Below are 23,909 nucleotides of genomic sequence, written 5' to 3' on the forward strand. Positions count from 1 at the left end.
CAGCAGCCACTGAATCTGTAGTGGACTGTTCCAACTTTGGATACACATCTGCTGAGCTGCAGGTACTTAGAAGGGAGCTTTCTCATTTACATTTTTACAACTTTGAAAAAATAAACCACAAAAAAATCTATCCTTTCAGTTTTTGACACCCATCTTTAATTTAGCTTGCTTAATATTGCTGACCATTTCTCATATTATTTCTCTTGCTTTAAATGTTCAGCACCACCTGAGAAAATAAGGTGCTTGGACTACACCCCATCAAAACTCTTGCAGGCTGCATCATGTCTAGGGAAAATGGTCACAAAATGAATATGCACCTGATTTCAGGGTGTTACATATCAAATTTGGGCTTTCTTACATTTTTAGGAAACCAGAGACAGCTTTGGGTAACTGTGGTTTCATGCCTGGAAGTGAAATTGCTATTGACTTTTCATAATCCATTTTATATATGTAATATATTTTTATATATATTTAATTTTCTCATTTGCCTGTAGTTTGAAAAAACACATGTAGCTTTTACAGCCATTGAAGTGATGTGACAGTAGATGAAGCACAGGGATAGAAGCAATCCAGGGTCTCATCAGGTCTATTTTTTAAACATTGCCTTGTCCTGCCCTCTTGCTATCATATGGATTTTCCTCAATAGTCTGTGAATGGTATTTTAGCTTTCCTGTACATACTTTTTTTGGCTTACATACTAAAAAGCAAACCACTATACCCTCACTTGTTTTTGTAATTTCCTTTACTCAGATTATCCCTTTATGGGATCAGAGGGCCTTGAGATCTCATGAAACTCTATAAATAAGCCTTTTGGTACAGCAGCATCCCATAGGTCATGCTTCCCTAAGCACAGACCCCACCTGAGTCAAGAAAGCTGTGGCCACCGAGTTTGGTGGGAGCAGGACGAGACCTTCACCAGACACCAAGTCGCTCACCTGCCTCGGTGCTGGTAGGAGAGCAGCAGCTGATACCACACAGTGGTGTAGGGGACCTCAGTTTCATACAGCCTTGCAATGTCAGCCTCACCAGAGAGCCTGATAATCCACAAATGATACTCTTGGCTCTTTGCACTGCTGCCTGGTAATGAAAGCAGAGAAAGGATTCCAGCAGTGAGCCATCACCCTTCAGTCCTTAAGGGAAAACACACGTATGAAGAGAGGCACACAGTTATGCATGTGCACACATATGACTCCCCATATATCACAAAATGTCTGGCCAGAGCCATAGCTGGCCTGTGGAAAATCTTATCTTGGTTGGATTAAAATATACCTCACATCTTAAGCCTTTTTCCTTCTGAATGTAGTCATCTTGTTACCTCAGTGAACCGCATTGTATCCAACGCCCTTGTATGTTTGAAAAATTATATGGTTAAGCAAGACATTTCATAATCATTAATCTATAGTTAACTTAGCCTGCTGTATTATGCAATAGTGTGAGGACCAGCTGGGGCCCACTAACCAGAAAGCACTTTTATGGTTTCTCTTAAGGGCCATTAAATCAATGTGATGAGAGCACAGCTGGAAAATATCCTACAAAAATTTATCAGATCCCACACAATATGTAAAGGGACCACTCTGTGCAACTGCAGACTCAGCACCAAACACTCTCAGCTGAAACTGCAGGTGGAGGAACATTTACAGCACAGCTCATATCCAGTCCTGAAAATGCCTGCTGCCGCTCCCTTTTCCCTTGTCTATGGGGTTTTCCATTTGGGCCTCACTAGCTGCTATAATTGCTGGGGATCCCTTAGGGGTAGATTAATGGGATCATCCGAGCAGCCTTGTGAGCAATTGCCATTCTGCCTGCTTAAGCCGTACAAGGCAGAACTTCCTAATGCTAAAGCAGGGATGCTGGCAGTGCTGCCTCCTTTATCTCAAGGACACTGGCAGGGACCTGGAAATTGCACACACTTTCTTCATGTTTTGAAACAGAAGGCAAAAAGGAGGAAAAAGCTATTAATCCTTAAAACCCACACACTTCATGACTGTTCACACATCATAGATAATGCAAAATAATTAAGAAGGAATGCTGTAACTGTGTTATAATGTCCTGCAGAATTAACATCTGATGAAATAAATCAGATTAGGAAGTGAAAGGCATATTAATCAGAACAGAGCAGACAAAAACCCCCTCACTACTATACCTGCTTCATGGATGCCTAATGGGTTTTAAGCCTCAGAGCAATTGCTTTAACACCTTTCTTAAATGTCTATTAGGACCTGATCCTAGGGGTCTGTTGAAGCTTGTAGTTTTGCTGTGGAATTAACAGTCTCTGGATCAGATCCATGAATGAATCAAATGAAAATATGGTAGAAAGAGAAGAGCTAAGTTTTGAAAGAACTCTGGGGTTAGGGGAAAAAGAGAGGAAGTGCAGTCCAAAAGGGACATTACAAAATAAATAAAAATTAACCAAAACAAAAAAAAAATTCTGTGAGATTCCAAACAGTGGCCCTCAGGTATTTTTGCCCACTGGTGTAAAGGTAATCCTTGCACATGTCTGATAATCACAAATTCTGGGGTGCAGTCTAAATGTAGATTAGAAAAACTTGATATGAGAGGTGTTGTTCCTACCAGACCTTACATTCAAATCTCTGCAGGGCATAGACAGGTGTCTTCCTACTTCTAGGCACAACTGACTGTGATAAAGCCAGATAGTTTATATATCTGGCCTTATCATGAATGTTTTTTATTTATGTTTCCTTCCTGTCTTCTCCAGAAAGAGCAAACCACACAGTCTGCTTCCCTTCTTCAGTCCTCTTAATTCATGATACTGTGCTGTCTTTAAATAGCACACTTTTGAAACAGCTGCTCTCTTCAGTGCTGCAGTAATACCAAATAGCTTAGGGTAGCAACTAAAATGAAACAAAGGGGAAAAAACCCATTCTGGAAATTTGTATGTGTGTGAGGGAGGGTTTTGAAGGCCACTGCCAAATTAGGACTTAGCTATTCACCACAGCTAGCAGCTTTCCACTCACAAAGGGAGCCACAATCTTAAGGATCACATTTTGGCAGATTGCACATGGACAGTAATTACAGAGTAGCACATAGCATCATGCACATATGAAAAATACATATGCATTGTAGAATAAGTAGGTGTGTATATATCTGTGTATTTGAATATATGTTATGTGCATGATTTACACCATGCATCTTAATCTGTGCTGTATTTTCTATGCATATGATATGTAGATACACACACACATAACATATATCTCATTGTTACCATACTGTACTTTGATTAAAATTCCAGAAAGATCAATCCCATCAAGACATCTTTTTCCCTGTCATGCCTCCAGACAAGGCAAATCCAGTTTTAAGTAGCTTTGCAAGACCAGAGGACTCCCAGAGAAAAGATTAATAAAACCTTTTTTTGAACCACTATAGTCAGTGGAAGATTTGTCACTGTCTTCAATGGGTGCAGGATCAAGTTCTTTTCAGACTGAACAGGAAGACTAGGATCAAACAGTAATGAAAAAGTCTGTGCTCAAGTGGAGAAAGCAGCACCTTCTTCCTCCTGGGATTTCTTCACAGGATTTTGTATCCATATAGCAGGAGCTACAGGGAAGAACCCTTTGGGGTGAGGAGGGGAGAGAGACAAGTGGTGACATAACAAGTATCTGCCTCCAGGCAATTCCCTCAAAAGAAAATTCTGCTTCACACAGTGCTATCTTTTCCTTCTTGTCCTTGCATCTTCTGGAATTGCACTGAAAACAAGTCAAGGTCTTCATGGGAAATTTCCCTTGCAGACACGATGCTGAAGACTAGAGGCATAGCACAAATGAGATTCAGGGCATGGCTGAGGACAGGGGCAGCTGGTGCTCATATTCAATAATTCCTTAAGATTTTATGTCTCCCCAGTGGTATTCTTTGTGCGTGTAAAAGGTTCCACATTTTCCACAGAAAAGAAGCTTTAAAAATAACCTCACTTAGTTCTCAAAAGTGCTATTGGTTCTTAAATATATTTTGACAGGCTTGCTGCTGTTAAAATATATTAACATAACCAAAGCAGAAATACCCTTTGCAGTAGTTCATGGTTCTTTTTACTGAGGAAATCTGAAATGAGTTTCCAAACCCAAAGCAGGGGAAGAACTGAATTTTTGAATTTTAAAAACACAGAAAGCGAGCCCTCCCTGAGGTATACAAAAACGTAGAGGGAGAAATTGTATCTTCCCAAGCTTTGCCAAATGAAATGAGAAGAGGGGGAATTAATTCTTTTCAGAAACAAAAGAGAAAACAGAGGAGAAAAGCTTGGGTCATGAGCACCAAGCAGGTAGCACCATTGCATGTTGCTGCATGCAGTGTCTCCACAGGAAATGCATTCTTGCACAGGATGCTCTTGGCCCGTTGGAGTGTTGTGCCTTGAGACCAACATGTGATACACAGGAGAAACCAGCAGAAAGCTTTTCTGTGATTGTACCTTGATATATGCCACACCCATAACTGCTACAATATGTCAGATTTATCAACGCTGAGAAAAATCCCAGTAGAATCCCAAGGATTTGCAAATATAATCCAGTTCAGATTCATATTCCACTACCAATGGCAACTAACTAAAGAAAGAACAGAACCTGACATTCTTGCTATTTCAGCTTCCAAAAGGATATCTTGCTTTTTTAATCCTTATTCATATCCAGACCACCAAACTGTACAAAGTGTTCATAACCCCTTAATAATATTTAAAAATAAATATGTGGGTAATATGGCCTATTCACCTCTATTAAATATGATCAGGGCTTCAGTATTATTTCTTTTAAGATTTCTCTCGATATTTCATGATCCTTTAGATCATAATCTTCTCCGTGCATTTTGATCCCATCTGTTTCATTTCACCCAATTTCTTACACTTAAAAGAGTATTTTTCAAGAAGGAAAAATGTTTTTTCTCTTCTTTAAATACTTCCTCATCTTCCATCCAAAATCAATATTTTTAATTAAAAATAAATTTGATTCAGAATTTCTGGCAAACTCATGTTCATTCTTGAGACTTTACTGAAAATGAAAGAAAATCTCAAGGTCTCTGCAGAATTAAATTCCAGAGCTAGTAAAAAATTCTTACAATAAATGTTTCAAAGCTAAAAGTTGAAGTTTTTTCAAGTATTGGCCCAAAAGCAGTGACATACATGGGTAAGCTATGGACAATTAGCATTAAAGATAACAAGATGAGAGAACAAAAATCTTCCTAAGTCCATTGACTAAAGTTTGGAAATTTAGAGGTATTACTGCAATTCTATGAAGAATCAGTTATTCTACTCTAAGATTAAAAAGTAATGGTAAAAGGATTTCTCCATTCTGTGTTCCATATCAGGGAGATTCAAAGACCTTCATAAGCAACAGAGCGCTTTGTTTCAATATAACTGATAATTTAACTACATCATGCACTGATAAAAAGAACCCCAACATATAGAACCTTTTAAAATCTGATCATTTAAGAAAACCACAAGCCCAAACCTGTTAACAAGTAATCCCTAAGTGAAAGAGTGCTTATTTGCTGTTGCTAATTGGTACTGTCCAGTACGCGGCCTCAAATTCTATGGCATAAATTCTACTTGCGATTCACCAAAGGCTCAGCCTTCACTTCCATGGGGGTATTTCACAAAGCCAGAACTCAACAAATTAAATGAAATGGGCAGCTGCAACAGTCTCACCTCTTCTGATTGTCATGGGTTCAGTACAGATAACAGTTCAAGGAGATAGCTCTTGTATTATGTCTCTTAATATCATATGGAGAGAACCCTTGGATGTTAAAGTTGCTGTCAGTGAAGTTTCTCAACTATCTGGTCATGAACACTCCTAAAGCACACAGGATCTTATGGTATACTGAGGACTCTCAAAAAGAGCCACAAACAACCAGTTTCCTCTTCTAACTAGAATCACGTTCCATGAAAAATCCCAAACCAAACCAAACCAAACAAAAATAATCAAAGCAAGAGTAAGTAATTTTCCTTGAATTTTTTCCTTTTGTCAAGGCACACCTGCTTTACACTGAAAACCCAGTGAACAGAGTAGTCAGTCATGATTTAGAGCACCTGTCTTTAGCTGCCAGTTCTCCCTGGAAAGCAAAAGAGTACCCAAATACCAGGCTACTTTTGATATATTCTGTGATGAAATTATTTCATACCAAGATACATATATGTCACATTTTTATAAGGTCTGGCTTAGTGAATTTAGAAATGTACTCCAAAATAGAGAAAAGCACTGTCTTTCAAATTCAACTCATCTAAATTATCTACATTGTACATTGCTCACTGATTAATACACTAGACAGAATATTGTTTTTCATGGATGCCATGCTTACATCTCTCTCCCTCTCTGCTGTGCAAAGAGTTGGCTTGGATATAGATACTATGAGTTAGACCTCTATTGTGTTCAAATATTATTGTGATGCAAAAGGTCAGATTGATGACCCTTTGAAAATGTCTCCTTAGTCCAAGAATCTGTTCTACTACTAAGAAATGGACATTCCTGATGACATGCTGTTAACACACAAAGGAAAATCTGATCAACTCCACTTTGCAAATGACCTTCTGCATGCGGATGCATTGTGTAAGCAATATTTCTTTCCTGGTAGAAGGAACACTATTCAAAATGAAAACCCAGCCCTCCCTTTGAAAACTTGGCCTGTGACATTTCCTTTTAAAATGCTCATGATTATACTGATTCTCATCTTATTTATACCCAACCTTTACAAATATCAGTGGAATTGCTATGAATTCATACTGCTGTAAATACTTAAACACAGTGTTGAGAACTCATCATAGATGATATTTTAACCCACAAATTTATGGACTATTAACATGGTGGGCTGGTCCTTAATTTACCATGAGATCAGACCAGCAGGCAAAGAGCCAATGGAAAAATATCACTATCACTATCACTTTTATGCACAACCGCCTGAGCTCTTCTAATACCTCTTAGCTGTATTTAGTTGTATTTAGTTGTATTTAGTTGTATTTTGTTGGCATTTGTTGACAGGATAAGAGTTTCTCAGGGTCAGTACCATGAAAGACAAATTGCATCACCTATCAATATTCTTTTATGTGATACACATACATAAAGCTGTAGGGATTTAAACAGGTGTATCCTTCATTAGAGGGATATAAAATGTGTTATATATGTTGATACTGAACACTTGGCACTAAACTGGTGTCTACTTCACAAATTGAACCCTAAAAGAAAAGAGTTTGAGAGTAATTAATTAGAAGAAATATGACTCAAAAAACAAACAGAAAAGAAACAAACAAACAAAAAGCCTAACAAAACTAAATTAAACATTTTCTCCTAGGTTCAGCAACTTTGGAGCAATTTCCCCTAAGTAAATCTAAGTAGCAGAAATCACAAGTTAGTTCAAGAGCTTACAGGTTGTAAATGTAACTAGATGACAGAAAAATAACATTAAACATTCACTTCTGAGCGAAGCACTTACAAAGAGATATTTTTAGGGTAGTTTATACATTCTTAGTTTCTTACATTATGTAAGTACTAAAATAGAATCCTTCCCAAATGAAATGGAAATAGCATCAACTATCCCATTGGCCTTTAAAGGCTTAAGCTATATATGTGTGTGTTTGGGTGCTTTCTTCCCCAAAAGTTTATCAAATGGCAGCCAGAGGCAGCTCAAGGTATGGAGTCTACTTCTCTCTGGCTGTCAATCGTTTAGCAGCTGCCATTCGTCTTAAACATTTGTTTGGGAAAAAAGACGTCTTGTCTATTTTTTAAATTTTGTGTAAATAATTTTTTTAGGCAGGGCTAAGAAGTACTGAAAAAGGAAAAGCAATTCCCTAAACCATTGATGTCATTTACATTACACTGCAAAGGAAGGAAAGGAAAGTCAGGAAAGAAAAAAAAGTGTTTCTCTACAAGCACAATTGCATTTAGAATAAAATTTTCAATCAGCATTCTGGTCTGCTTCCCTAGCAACTAGGAGAGAGATTTTAGCCTGGGAACTTCAGAAACCGGATCGCACAGCAAACAATCCCAGAGGAAATACTTGTAATATGATTTTGTAGGAAAGCATGGATGATCATGGTGTTTGGTATTTCCCATTAGTCTGCATTTGTTTTGAGTGGTTATTGATAACACAGCAATAAAATTTCTGTGATGGTATGGTAAAAGCCTTTGGCATTGTCTGGAAAAATACAACACGAAGGACTAATCTAAACTGATCGAGGAATAAGAAGTCATCTGGGACAAATTCAGAGCGTAAAAGGGGAGACATTTTCTTTAAGGACCTTTACCTGTATCTGCACAAACAAGAATCTGAAAATCTGTGCTTATGGAAATGTTTTGCAACTGATGCTGAATGCCACTCTAGGTTTATTTACATTTCTGCTTATGACTGTTCAGATCAGCTTTGAGAGAACACATTTGAAGGCAGAAAATAAGAGTTTTATCTAAATAATAAAATATAGCACAATTTTGTAAAAGGAGAAAGGACATCTAAAAATGCAATAAAAAGGTACTAAATAAAAATACAAGCTTGTTTTTGTCTTTTGGGGGAAAAATGTATTGATATTTCTTGTGTAAAAGACTACATTGAGCATAGCATGCTTGAAAAAGTCAATTTTGAAACAAGCCATTAAAAGTAATTTTCAGCTTTTTAAATTAACATTTTGGAACCCGAATTTGGAACAAAATTCTGAAGCTCTTCATAAACAGAATTTTTGGTGTTCATTTAGTTATTTTTCTGGCCCACACTGAGATATAATGGTCATATAGAGCAATTTTAGCTTTTGAAATATTCATAGAGAATAACAGCCAAACTCATAAGAACCTTAGTAATAATTTAGCACATTTAGAAAACTCAAGGAACTCTCTACAACAATATCAGTTGAATCTTGTTGAGGAATATTACGTGACCAGTCACAGACTTGGTCCAGGTGTCTGAAGCTGAGAACATAACGAGCTCAGCTAGTCTGAAAGTAACAAGGCCTGTAGCCTTGAAGCAGAGATATCCTGCTAAAAACAGCCTGAGAGAGAGAAAGCTTAATTCTGAAAGAATGTAAACACAGGGGCAGGACTGACATGTACAGAGTAACCAATGTGGGGCTTAAGTTACAGAATATGCATTAGCTTATTAATTACTGTATAAAAGTCTGATGCTGTAAACAATAAGGGGGAAGCTTATTGATCACTCATATTGAGTGCATAAGTTCTTCCCCCACCGGACAAATGGCCCGAAACGCAACAGAATCTAATGACAAAATGAATTAATTTTGATATCCAAAGTCATGACAGACATTTCATTATTTAGCATCACATCTGATTGCAAAAAAAAAAAACAAACTGAAAGCTGCATAAACACCCATATTTTTACCAGTTATATTAGTAAGACAGATCTTAGGAATAAAAATAATTGTAACACCAAGAAAAAGATTTCTTTAGTCCAGCATCATGTGTACAATATCAGCCAATAATGGATGTAGAGACACATTATAAGAAGACAACTTCTCTAATATAGTCCTTTCTCTGGCTCTCCTTCCAATGCACAAAGTGGACTTAGTGCACTTAGGGACTTGTTGAGGCAAGGGCTGAAGCCTGACCATCAACTGTAAAAGCTGTGGATAGATCTATTTTCCCTAAAGACACATAAATTTTTTTGGATTCGTTTATACTGTGGCCTCTGCAGCATCCTGTGGCAATGAAAGCAAACATTTGATAATGTATTTTAATTAACTAGACTGATTTTTCTGGCCCAAGTTTGAGTCCATTTCATGCTGATCCAAAAATTTCAGCTGTGGAAGTGGAAGTGTTAGATTCTTTTTTTCTTTGAGAGTTTGATTTTTTTAAGAGCTTGCTAAAACTAATAAGGATAGCAAACTAGGATTTTATTTGTGGATGTTCTTGTTGTAGATCAAAAGACTTTTGAAAACATCTAATGTAAGAGTCCTTGTAATGAAAACCAGAAGAACAGCAAAGCGAAGTCCGGATTTGAGTTGTAATCTCACCCCACCATGTGTAAGCAGTCATTGGATCACTGGATCTTCAAAATTTTATGGGTAGTGGGCCTTAAATATGTCCACTTCAGCTCAGCCTAAGATATTGATAGGCATCAGAGTTCATTTTTGTTATTCCAACAGAGCCATGTGCAATCCTCTCATGTAGGGGTTACACATACCTACATAAGAGATAGAGAAAGGACCAAATAAAAAATTGCCTCAAACTGTTCAGATAGAGAAGCATGAAAAATTTTCTGATTTCATGACCTTTTCTAGGACTTCAGAAATAGTAGGGAAGTTTCACTCAAACAACTTTTATTATTCCAGAGAGAGCAGAGAGCAGAATTAGGGAGAAGGTAGATACTCTCACAAAGATTTTTAATTTTTTTAAGCGAACATTGTAGAAAGTGCATTTGTTATATAAGAGAGCATTCTCTAATGCAGCACTAGCCAACACTGATTGCAGCTAGAAGAGAAATTTTTCTTCTTTGGTTTTGGTTTGTTTAGTTTTTTCTCTATAATGGCTGCAAAATTATATCCTACTATAACAGGTCAACCTTTCCTTTAGTACCACCAGATATGAGGATGCTGTCAATTCCCTCTTAGTGCCAGAATAGGAGCAATCCCAAGACAGCTCTAAGAAGGGACATGATATGCCAGAGGAGGACACACAGGCTGGATCTGATAGACGTAAAATATGCTTATGAAGTGTCAGCAGGCAAAACCACTGCTGAGCCTTTGCAGTCAGCAAGCAGGCTTTCTCTGTCTGTAAGGACAACTCTTTGGGGGACTAGGCCATGACTCTACCATCCAAGTCCTCTCTCTTTCACATGGGAGTCCCAGCAAGCTTCAGGATCCCAGTCTTAGTCTCGATGATGGTAAGAATTTTAGATGCTTTCATACAGGACCTTAATAAAGTTCTATTGCCCATATCCTTTATTCCGACAGCAGACTGCGATTATGAAATAGTGATAACCACTGTCTATCTTAGTAAATGAGATACGCAGAGATTTGCTCTGGCCACTGGTCTTGGGAGGACTGGTGAGCAAGCCAGTGCATGAGACGGACACAAGCAGTGCAATTACCCGAGGAGCTATTGTCTAACTCCTCTGAAAGAATCTGGCACAGCCTTTGGTCTGCATCTGTTCTCCTTGTCTCTCTGTGGCCAAGGTATAAAACCTCTGAATGCAAAAATGCGTGCTTGGAAAAATCGGTGCAAAACAAATCCACTTCACAGTCAAAGGTCACCGTGCAACAGAAAGGACACGGAGACATTTACATTTCCTATTATTCCAGCAACATTGAGAAAGGGACTTCTGCAGTCTGTTTGTCCATTCAGCTACCTGACACCCAAATAACACTGGAACACAATCGCTCATTTCAAGCAACCATGGTGAGGGGACAGAAAACTTTATTAAGTTCTTTTCTTCCATTTAAGTCAGCAACTGACTTATAAAGCATATGCACCTTTGAGTTCAACTAGGAGCAGTTTCTGTGAAATTCTGTCCAGGCAGACAGTTTAGAAGGTGAGAAGGAAGCCAGATTAAAGAGTGTGGAGAAGAGAGACAGGAATTAGAGTAAAGCTGGAGGCAAGGGGGAGCATAGAAAAGACCTCAGAGTAATAATTCATGGAGTATAGGTGAGAAGGAGAGTGAGCCATCAAAGTGGAAAAGATAGATTCAGAGATTACTGTGGTGCAAAGGGAAGGAGATACACTCCCACGGCAGAACAGGCTTCACTTGTTCAGCTATTTGTGGAATAACAGGTCACATTTATGGTGGTTTGGAGAGGAGATGAAGCATTCCAAGTTTGGAATGGATGTGTGAATCAGGAACAAATGGAGTTCACAGTCCAGAGAGAGGACTATCCTCAGAGCATCCCCAGAAATTTTATTACAGACATCTTTCAAAAAGAAGAGTGGAGAAAACTGTCTCTTTGGCTCCTTCTGTCTGAAGATATATTCTCCTATTTTCCATTTAACTCATCAGTTTTGCAGAAATAACATCAAGCTAAACCAGGCTCTTGCATTTGCCATTTCCAGCTCCTTCTATTCAGAATGCAACTGCAAGAGGAGCAAACTGCAATTAAATTTAGCACCTTTTAAATATTTAATTTCTTTTTTATAGGTCTAATATCCAATAATTGGCAGAACTCATTTGAAAATGTGTAATGCCAAAGGAAAACATTCAATATCTTTCCATTCAATACCCTGAGTATTTTCTCACTCCAGGGTGTAAAAACATTTGTTCTTGATTCACACAGTCATTCCAAATCCTTGCCAAATTATGCAAAGAGCCATCAGATTTAATGGCGCAAGCATCTTATTCCTTATTATTGGACTTGGACAAATAAAATCATACATTGTAAAAATAGGTACTGAAGCTACTGCCAAAAGTCATCACAAAAAGATGTTTTTACAATATTCTATCCTGTCTGCATTGCCTCTCCCAGATCTCAAGTCTCCTCAGGGTCTGAATTTATTCTGCAGTGCACCTGTAAAATACAACCAATAACCACTATTTTTATTTTATATATACAGAAACACTCCTCTCGCAAAGGTTACAGCCTCAGTTCAGTAATGTAGTCATAGAATCATAGAATATCCTGTGTTGGAAGGATCATCAAGTCCAACTTTTGGCCCCGCACAGGACAAACTCAGCAATAACTCACTAAGCCAGTTACTTGATCTAAAGTACAGAATAGTCACAAAAATTTGTGTTTAAGGTCCTTCTGAACCAAAGTCTCAGCACCATCCCTCTGCTTTCACAGAAATATATGTGCCATGTCATGTCAGAAATGAAATATACATCCACTTGCCTGGTCACATGCAGAACTCTGGAGATAATGTAATCTTTGATTCAGAGAGAAATAGAAAAACAAAACAAAACCACCACCACCAACAAAACCCCAATTGTTCCTAAAATTTATTTTGCTGAGTTGTTTTCTGCTTAGTATCCCTTCCAGCCCTGTGTCCAAGTCTTTTATGAATATGTCGGCACATCCTAGGCACATCCTAGGCACATCCTAGGCCTGAGATGGAGCTCTGGGGAACCCCACTAGTGACAGGTCCCCAGTTCAATGTCACCCCATTCACTATAATCCATGAGCCAGTTGCCCACTCAGGGCATGATATGTTTATCCTGCTGAATGCTGAACCTTTTCTTTAACACCATGGACAAAAAGTCTTTTTGACTCTGCTGCCTGCATGACAGCTGGATTATTTTGAAATTGATTTCATCTCAAGATTAGAGCAAGATATGATCTGTAGCTGAGTACTGAAGATGCCCAAAAGACTTATCATGATCTTCCTCCTAACTCATTCTTCATGATACTACAAAATGATTGTTGTGGGCCTCAGAAAGTTAAGTAGAATATTTTAAGAATCTGGAAATAATCAAGTTTTTCAAACCCCTCCCTAAGTCTGAATAAAAATACCACAATTCAGCTTTTTACCTAAACAATCTGATGTGATCATAAAAATGTTTCCTTCCTTCCTTCCTTCCTTCCTTCCTTCCTTCCTTCCTTCCTTCCTTCCTTCCTTCCTTCCTTCCTTCCTTCCTTCCTTCCTTCCTTCCTTCCTTCCTTCCTTCCTTCCTTCCTTCCTTCCTTCCTTCCTTCCTTCCTTCCTTCCTTCCCTTCCTTCCTTCCTTCCTTCCTTCCTTCCTTCCTTCCTTCCTTCCTCCTTCCTTCCTTCCCCCTCCTCCCTCCCTCCCTCCCCCCTTCCTTCCTTCCTTCCTTCCTTCCTTCCTTCCTTCCTTCCTTCCTTCCTTCCTTCCTTCCTTCCTTCCTTCCTTCCTTCCTTCCTTCCTTCCTTCCTTCCTTCCTTCCTTCCTTCCTTCCTTCCTTCCTTCCTTCCTTCCTTCCTCCCTCCCCTCCCTCCCTCCCTCCCTCCCTCCCTTCCTCATCCTTACAAGTATGGGATTTGAATTCTGACATTAGAATTGCACTTCAGACCACAACTGCACTATTCATTAGGTGAATACCACCAGCTTTCAGCCATTTCACAGTCTTTCTTCCCAACCTGTAGTCATTTTTGTTGGCAGAGATACCTTTGCAAAATTTGATATGTAATAAAAGTTAAAATAAGGATATTTTTCAGTTTCCACTTGAGTGCGTCAGGAAACTGAGACTGAAAGATTTATAGTTTTGGGTACAAAACCTAGTTAAGAATTAAGATAAGCAGCACTCTTTCTCCCCAGAAGTAAAAAAACCCTGGTGCTACAGTCAATAGGATTTTTTTCCATCTACTTCTATGAGTAGAAGATGATCAGATTTCAAGATGTAAATGGAAAGGGGAAAAACTCAGTGATCCAACTAACTTACGGCTTTTAATGAGAAGGGAGGCACCTCCCAGAGCTATAAGAATTTATTTGCCTTGATTAAGAAAGGTGCAGTACCCCCTGTCAGACATCAACATGACAACATCATTTGCAATCCTCCTCCAAATAATCTCTGCATGCAATAACAATGAAAGTGCTGTTGAGAGTGGTAACCCTGGAATATTCTTTGTCCTTAAACAGAAAGATCACCAGAGGTAAACATCCTCTCTTCCTCTGGCTAATTTGACCTACTAAAAAAAAAGTTATCTCTAGACTTGGCCTTAACTGATCTACAGAAACATTGAAGTACTTTTGAATTATAGTTCCTCAACCCAGGACAGTCACTGCAGTGAATATATCCAAGAATTAGTCCTAAATTAGGATTTTCCAAACAAAAATCAAGTCTTTCACTGTCCTATGTTATTGTATTTTACATGAGGCAATGAAGAATTGGGGATTTGGGGCAAGTTATATTAACAGGTTTTCTTTCTCAACTTCTTAACACAGGACATCTTTTTTTTTCTTGTTTATAAGTGCTAAGAGCACTGTTGGTTACACTGCTCAAGTTTTTCCTTTCCAAGCAGACAGTACACTTTACTTTTTGACCCTTTTCCACCCTCCTGTCCTCAGCTCTAGTGCTATAGTATGACACTGGCTTTGCTTCTCAAAAGAAACAGAGAGAGAGAAAGAAAGAAAGAGAGAGAAGTATTTTTCCCTAAAATAATAGCTCCCCTTTTGGCAACAAACAAAGGAGAGAAAAAGTACGTCCAGAGAAACTGAACTCTTTAAAAGTGCTTTTTTGCTGTTTGATGACACAGGCATGAAGCCAAAATTCACCCATTGTACTTCATGTTCAAAATTTCTTCACACAGCTCTAAATTGCTGACAGCTCTTTAGCTACAGCCATGCTACCGGGCGCCATTATAATAGTTCTCCATACCATTATGATGTGTCAGTGTTTATGACCTGTATCCCAAAACTGGATGACACTCAAATCTATTGACTGCCTATAAATCACTTTTTGGAAAAGATTTAAAGTTCTGAGATTGCAAGTAGAATTGCTATTGCTCAAGTGGCCCCATCTAATCTTTTTTTCATTGAAAACACAGAAAGGTTATGGAATCATAAAGCCCATGTGGAACAGAACACAGGAAAATACTTATTGTTTTCATATAGAGGAACACACGTAATACCCGCAGTTGTATGAGGGCCCAGAGGGCTTTTTTTTATAGGTTCATGGATGAATTTTTTATTGCTACTGAATAAAGTGTTCTTGACATAAATATTTGACCTCTAACAAGAGCAAGATTTCCTCTTGGTGGCCATTAGAATATAAATCCTACTTCATTAGATCATAGAATCATAAAATCACAGTATAAGCTGAGTTGGGAAGGGACCCATCAGGGTCATCAAGTCCAGCCCCTGGCCCTGCACAGGACACTCCAGGAATCACACCATGTGCCTGAGAGCATTATCCAAATGCCCCTTCAACTCAGTGAGCTGAGGTGATTTCACTTACTTCAGCCTTGAAAAACTTGGAGGCATTCTGAGCAGAGCAATCTTCTTCACAATCTTCGCAATCACAGTCGTGATAGAAACGACCAAAAGGGGGACAGCAGGAAAAGCAGAGTGAGAGGTTGCTGAGTCCTTCGGGCTTCTAGGTCTTCGGCTAGCCTGGCTGAGTAATGCCTGTTTCTACAGCCAGGCAACCAGGAGAATAATGTGCTCAGCCCTGGGATTACCTCTCCCTCATCAGCCCAAGCCTACCTACTTGCATAGAACTAAGCACAACTAGCCCTTTGAAGAAAGGATCAAATTGCTTTTTATTTTTATTGTGAATGTCCTCTGAGGATTTCAGTAGCCACATTAAGCTTCAGTTGATGTTAAAAGTGGAAGTTATCCTCTTTGTAATCCTAGAGAAAGCCTTTATTGATGTCATTCTTCATTTTGTCTATTTTTTTTTTAGTAAACTTGTTATCTCTGTACAGCTCACCATAGCTTCTGAGGACTTTTAATTAAATCATATAACTGATTGGATTAAAAGGTATTTGTTTCAGTTTTGCTGCATGTTTTTTGGAAGAATTACCTAGAGCTACTGGCTTAGCAGAAAATTGTCTCCTGATATTTTACTGAGTCTTTCTTGTGTTTTCTGCGCACCTCTGGCTCTCTGACACTTTCCATTTCTAAGATGGGATCACATCTAAGACATCCCTTTTCCTCCTCTACCTTCCCAGGGGTATTCAGTGATCCTGTGGCAAATAAGACAGAAAGCCAGGAAAAATACATTATTGGCAACAAAGTGCTATCACAACTTCAGTCCAATGAGTTCTTACAAGTTCTGTGCCTTTGGTTCCATTTTTCAATTATAACAGTTGCTAAGTCACACCCCTCTAAGTTATTTCAGTAATAAATCATTTTGTCCCTTTGGAAAGTTCCCATTCCATTCTGGGAAGCACTTCCAGCGGCTGTCAGGAGCCCGCACCCTGTTTATGAGATAGACCCGCTGGACAGCAGAAAACACACGGATGCCATGGAATCACCATTGTGACTCTTTCTGTACAAAATTCACTCTGCTTTCAGTGGCAAATTATGATAAAAGCCCAGAGGAAAGGCCAGGCAAGAGGCAGAACCCGTACCTTTTTGCTGCCTTTCTGCTGAACAAAGGCTGGGGTACCTGCAGCATCTGCTTACAGGCAGCATCAGGCATTTCTTTGAGGAAAGTCCCTCACTCTCAGCCACCATATTTATGTTCAGTAAATGTGAAACAGCTTAGGTTAAAAAGGCTTTCAAATGACTGCATCCCATGAGACCTCCAGCTTGCAAATTAATTGTTTGAAAAGGTAATGAAAATTGGCTCCTGATACCCTGCTCCTTCACCAGGATCATTTTCCCTTGACTGTGTCAGAGAGAATGTACTCTGCTGACTCTCTACATGCTTGATCTGCAGGTAGAGAACTAAAGCCACACTGGTCTTACAAGGATCTGCTTCTCTTCCTCCACGTGCTTTCTCTACTAACTGGGACATGTTGGTGAGTCTTACCATGTTTCTTCAGAAACAAGAATGGGAAGAAAAATCACGTAACCTTGAAAGTAGTAAAGATACATAATCACTACCTAGCAATAACTTTTTCATTGAGCAGAAAGTGCATATCAAGTTAATGAAAACAAAAGATAAGCTGAAAGAGTGGGGGCCACCTGGAAGAACTACAGAAACCACATCTATTCACATCAGCTACAACTAGAAAATACCTGATGACACCATGGGCTGTGGATTTCTGTGGGGGCACAGTGTATCATGTCCTTCAGAAAAATTTAGGTATAGTGAATCTAACTCTTTAAGCATGAAGGATAAAGCTAACTCATGCTGATGTAGTTAAAACCTGAATCTGAAATTAAAATATTTTCTTTATAAATACTGTATTTGTACATAATCTAAAAATACAGGACAGATGATACTGAAGACAGAAAAATGCCATCTACTCATAGACCTAACATGGAAACAGCAGTGAGACTGAGCAAGTTTGATCTGGTCCAAAAGGAACAGCCATTTTCAGAGGGTTTCTAACCTTAGCAGAGAGAATTGCAGGCTTCTAAAATAGCTACAGGGATGTATAAGAAGAACAATATGCTGTGTCATGGCTGGCTAGTGAGAACAAGGCAGAGGAGAGCTTGCAATGGAGTGAGTGACGAAGATGGATTTATTCGAGAGATGTTTAAATTTGGTTTATTACGGGGCTGCCATTGACAATGTTGCAAGCTGCCCACCTCCCAGAGAGATAGGCATGTGGGCCATTCTTTGATTTCATAAATCATCCAGGAACATACCCAGAGCATTGACCTTTTATGGGGAGGGAGCCCAGGGCATCCAGCATAATTTAACACCAGCATGTCGGATGGTGTCCAGCACAGTTTAACACTCCTTAACCTCTGCCTCATTAGACATCTGTCCTGTCATTTATCTTTCTGTTTATTTTTCAAGTGATATATTATTGGTAATAACTAAGGAATGGGCACTGATGTTACTCTCCGTGGAGCTGCCATTAGTCAGCTGGAAGTCAGGCCAACATCCCTCTGAAACTGGTACACAGAATAACTTTTAAAAGATTTCAGATATGCTTTGCCAAGTAATTTCCTCCTGGCATGGGCAGGTAGCACCCCTATTATATGATCTTTTATTTATTTTTGTTCTTTCCAGACCAGATTTTAAAAGTTTTTAAAACCAGCAAGTATTATTACTGTTGGTAGTAAGACCTGAATTCTTTTTTCAGCAGAAACTTCATCCTGTCTGTGACAACCATTGCTAAATAAGAAGCCAGCAGGGAAATGGCAAGGTCTTTCATTGCAACCACATATATACACATACTTGCATATGGAGACAAATACATATCCACACACAAACACATATGCTCACACTCTTCCCTCCTTCCTAGGTCATTGACATAAGGGCAGATATTAAAACTCCTTTCTAAATACATACTTATAATTGACTGAACATTGGAGATTTCATTTATGCTGTCTTTCTTTATCAAGCTGTGACTATACTTCCAACATTTGGTATATTGAGTTACATTCTGGGAGGGGAATAAAAAGCAAAGAAAGCACGGGGCCACAGTGAAGGGAAAATGAAGTATTAAACATTTTTTCTGTGCTGCGTAACAAATGTGTTGTGATATTGGATGGGAAGTAAATTCCAACACAGATTCTTCCATGGTACACATGGTACTAAGCATGAATTTGGATTTCAAACAGATTATAAAGAAGATACAAGTCCAAAAGGACCAGTAAATTAAAAAAAAAAGGCATTTCAGATTTGTTTATACTGCGGATATTTGTGAGTCAGCTTTATAACAGCTGTAACACCTTGAGAAAATATTGATCATGCTTTGTTTAGCTGAATATCAATATTTTGCTTTTAAATCCATCATCACATGAAATATATTGAAATTTTCAGCAATAACAAACAATTTTATATGAGCAATATTACCACTGAGACACAGATTGAAATAGTTAAGGAACCCACTGGCTGACCTGAAATGTCCTCTATTTAAATACACACATGCACACACACACACACACACACACACACACACACACAGAGAAAATTTCGGGGAAAAAAACCTAAAAAATATGAAATGTTCTGAAACTGCATGAGACAGGTGTCCATGAAATTTGGATTTTAGGGATGAAAAAGCCCAAAGTGATGGAAGATAAACCTGGTTGAGGCTGGCAAGAACAGCCAAGAAGGAATTCACTGGGTGGGAGAGAGTTTGCCGGGGTACCAGAAGCTTTGCTTTCCAGATGTACTTTATTTATAAAAAGCTTAATCCTTTTAAAACTACCTACATCCCACACAGATTTGGCATTGCTTTATTGCTTAATTAATACCATCATCTAAGATTTTGTCTAACACCATGATCAGAGAAAAAAGCTACATGCAAGTGCTGCCAGATCTAACAGGACACAGTGGAAGAGGTTTTGCTTTAATAAACAAGACTTCTGCTCTTTCACTGCCCTGTTTCTTGCTATGCAACTAGGCATTTAACTGTCCTTTTTTCCAAGTTAGGATCATGTACCTGGAGTTTAAAACTTGAGGGCTACTGTCGCCTTGACTCAAACTCTTCAGTTATTTCATCAGCAGTGAGAAAACTGCATGTACCTGTGAGACACAGTGCACTAGAAGATGCACTTCTGAAACGGCAGAGTGATCAGAACAAATCCAGCAAGGTGTTCCTAGGAGTATGAATGCCACCAACACAAGGTCCATGTGAAATCCCAAGTATTGTTGGCTGTTTGGGTCACCCACGTTGACAGAAAGGGAACTTGTACCAGAATAGGTGCAGAAATGGCTGCTGGGATGATCCAAGTAACAGAGAGTTTATTTTACAAGAGGAAATTAAAAGACAGTGGCTTATTTAGCCAAGTAGATCCAAGTCTGAGAGGGGATACAGTCACTCTTTGTAAATACAGCTGGAGGATAAACAGCAGAAAAGGGATAGAGCTTTTTAAGTTTAAAGACAATGATCTGGCATAAGAACAAAGAGGTGTTAGAGAGCCATTAAGAAATTCAGGCTGGAAACTGAGTATAGATTTCCAGCTCTCATAAAGGTGAATTTCTGGACCTACCACCTTTTCTATCCTTGTGGTCAGAACTCACCACTAATTTGCAGCGGATTATGTAAGATTTTACATGACAGAGTGCAACAGGCCAAGCACACACTGTGCGTCAGTGCCCTTCTCAGCCCTTTCCATCCTTTCCCAGACCGCCATGACTGTCAACTAGTCCAGACCCTTTTCCTGGCTCATGTTTCCACCTTCTCTTCCTTTGGAAACCAGGACATGAAAGGCATCAGGATGAAAATTACTCATACTATGTCCATATTTCAGTAGTGTCCCCAGGGGGGTGTCAGGAAGCACTCCCAGATGTCTAGGTATGTGGATGAGGGATCTTGCAAAACTCTCTCAGTCAGAAGAAGCCTCCCGGAGTCCATTTCTGCCCAGCACACAGACTGAACTCTGTGCTCATTGCCTAATCATACTTAAGAGCAGCATTTAAATGTCTCTGTGCTTCTCCTAATTAAGTGCCAAAAGTTTCAAGCTTTCTTCTCAGCAAGGAGAGACTCAACCCAGCCCACCCTTGACATAAATCTGATGACACTAATCAAGCTACATGAGTCAAATCTGGCATCTTTTTCCCCCCATTAGTAATAAAATGTAAAGCTTTATTTGGAAAGTACATAATAAATAACCATGTCAACAAAATTCATCATTTCCCCAGCATTACCCTATAATGAAATGCAACAATGTTCATAAAAAGCAGGCCATAAACAAAACACTGTTTAGCTCTGTGTTTCTAGTTAAATTCTAAGGCTTTTAATTTTTGTATATTGTAGTAGAAAGTGGATTCTTCAGAATATTCTAAATCTATAAATGCATCTAATGACTTGAAAAAAGAAATTTTAGATTTTATAGTCTTCTGTTATTATTTAAAATCCCAGACCGGGTTACTATAACATACAAAAAATAGATTATGTTAAGCAAGAAATTTAAAGACCAAAATTTCTGTAAACACTAATGTAACATTTGGACACAATAAATTCAGCTTCCCTTTCTATGTTAATGATATTCTGGGTAAATGCCTGCAGTTCATTTACTTTGGAAAACATTCGATGAAAAAATATGAGCTTTTGTTTGGGTTCTGTCAGGATAGATAGCGTGCTCACTAGCCCTGGAACCGACCCCCGCCACACACAGGCGCCCACCACATGACACTGAACCTGAAGAAAGCCTCCATCTGTACCTCCCTTCAGCCTGTGGTCACAAAGCCTTGAAACCTGATTTATACCTGTGCAGAGTTATCCTCTGCACTGTAGAGAAAAGGAGTCACACCTCACATTGTAATGGCGGTATTTTTATTTCCCAGATAACTCAGGCAGGAAGGGTTTGGTGGGAGATTTTTTCTTTCCTCAAGGGATCAAAAACCTTGGCTTTGGTGCAGTGTGTATCCTCAGCACACTGGGGCACAGCCAGCCCAGGGGCACAGAACCAGCACCCAGTGTTGGTCTGATGACATGGCACTCCGGGCTGTGACTTCTGGTACCTAACAGAGACATCAGCACTGCCAACCTGCAAGGTTGTAACCTGTGCTGAGAACAGGTCCCCAAAGCTACCTTCCTCTAGGTCTAAAAGTGGATATTTAGTCTGAGGATACAGAATGGGCTGGGGTCAGAGGTCTGCTCTGCCCAGACTGGCAAGGCTTATGAAGACAGTGGGAGGAGGGTACTGAGCTGGGGGATCCCTCCAGTCCACCCCACTGAAGGGCTTTGTGGCCCCACCAGCCCAGGACCACAGCACATGTGCCACTCTGAGACCCTAGGCATCAGGGCATGACTCCTCAAACCAGGATAATGCCCAAAACCAGATCTGCTATGTTGATGGGCTTCAGCAGCCCCAAGGATGTTTGACATGAGTTACTAATTTGTGTTTAAATCGCTCTCCAGAGAAATATTTAAATAATCATACCAACAGTGTGTGAAAATGACAATGAAAGTACATTCACTGATCAAAAATGCCAATATCTGAATAGTTCTCAAGAAAAAATTACAATTTTTTTTTTTTTTTACCAAAGTATTCTCTTTTTTTTGTTCATGCTATTAACAATCCATGCTGCCTCAGCACAAATGACTGACTAGGGACGTGCTCCTCTTCACATGCTGAGACACAAAGTAGAGACTCACTCCGAGATGGTTACACCAGGGTATCATCAGGAGCTGCTCCGAACCACAGGAGAAAATGGCAGTGTGATAAGGTTGAATATCAGCTTTGCAAAGGACCCTATCAATAAAGTTAGTAGGAAAGATCTTCCAAAAGATAGAGATACAAATCAGATTCTTATTTTCCTCCAAGCTCACCTCTAAAATTTGTTCACCACTTTGGGTTCATCAGGAGTGGTATTCCTTGCATAGAAGCTTTTGCCTGTCATTCCATCACATATTTCCCTCTCTTTCAAAGGTTACTTTTTAGTCCTAAGACTCTGATGCAAAAATGCTGTTTTGTTGCTACTGCAAAACAATAAATTCAAGGCTGTGAAATTTCCAACATTCACAGCAAGTTCATTTAGTCTTTGAGTGTTTTTCTGGCATTTTTAGTTAGACAGCTCTGAAATATCTTAGGTGCATCCGTTAAGTTGTTGAAATTTCCCAGTTATTTCTGTTGGAATTCAGTTTTATTCGACTAGCAGTGGTACAAAAATTTGGAAGGCGCATACATTTCCAAGAAACACTATCAATTCCCAGTCTAATTTAGGTTCCCAAGTGCCCAAATTATTTTTTGAAACTGGATTTCACAATAAAAAAATCTATTTCTAATTGCAAAAGTTCTTTTTCCTGATGTCAAAATATGAAGCAATATCATCTGATGTTGATGAGTTGTTCTTTGTCTAAGAAGGTTATCATTGTACACAACCTTCAGAAAATCATACTCTGAATGAGTTTCCACTGTTATGTGCAATATTGTCTGTTCCTTGACTTAACTTTTTCTATAAATCTGCCATCCATATTTAAATAAATATATGCACTATTCCTGAAAAAGGACGTTTTGTATGATAGCATTTGGTGTTAAGACGTTAAGGGAACATGTCTAGACACATGCTGAGTATCATATCATTCCTCATCCCACCACATCCATATACTATAGCTGGGTAATTTCACTGTGGCACCAGAAGGCCGTGCTTTTCATTAACCAAAACAAAATCTTTCTGTCACCTCCAGAAGTAGTGTTGCCTTTTCTCCTACATAGGATATGGTGCAGCTTTTTCTGAAATCTTCAGACTTGCTGACAGAGTAAAAAGCAAGGAGCCAGATAACCTCCTTCTCTCCTCTCAAAAAAGGCTATTGAGCATACCTAACAGCCCAGAGCTTGCCAATTTTTATCCCATCTTAGAACAACATCTAACAAATGTATAAATTTCTTTTTTTTTTAATTCATATGGGAATAAGTCAAACTAAATGCAACATGTCCAAATGGCATTATACAAAAGAATCTTCTTCACGCAGGTTACAAGATGGTGGTTTGCAATGAGTAGGGCTATATGGTGAAGATATTAAAACACTGAATTATAGGTCAATGTCTGCGTTGATATTAATACAGCCAAAAAAAGA

Source organism: Camarhynchus parvulus, chromosome 3, assembly GCF_901933205.1.
Source record: "Camarhynchus parvulus chromosome 3, STF_HiC, whole genome shotgun sequence".
In the NCBI taxonomy this organism is placed as follows: Eukaryota; Metazoa; Chordata; class Aves; order Passeriformes; family Thraupidae; genus Camarhynchus; species Camarhynchus parvulus.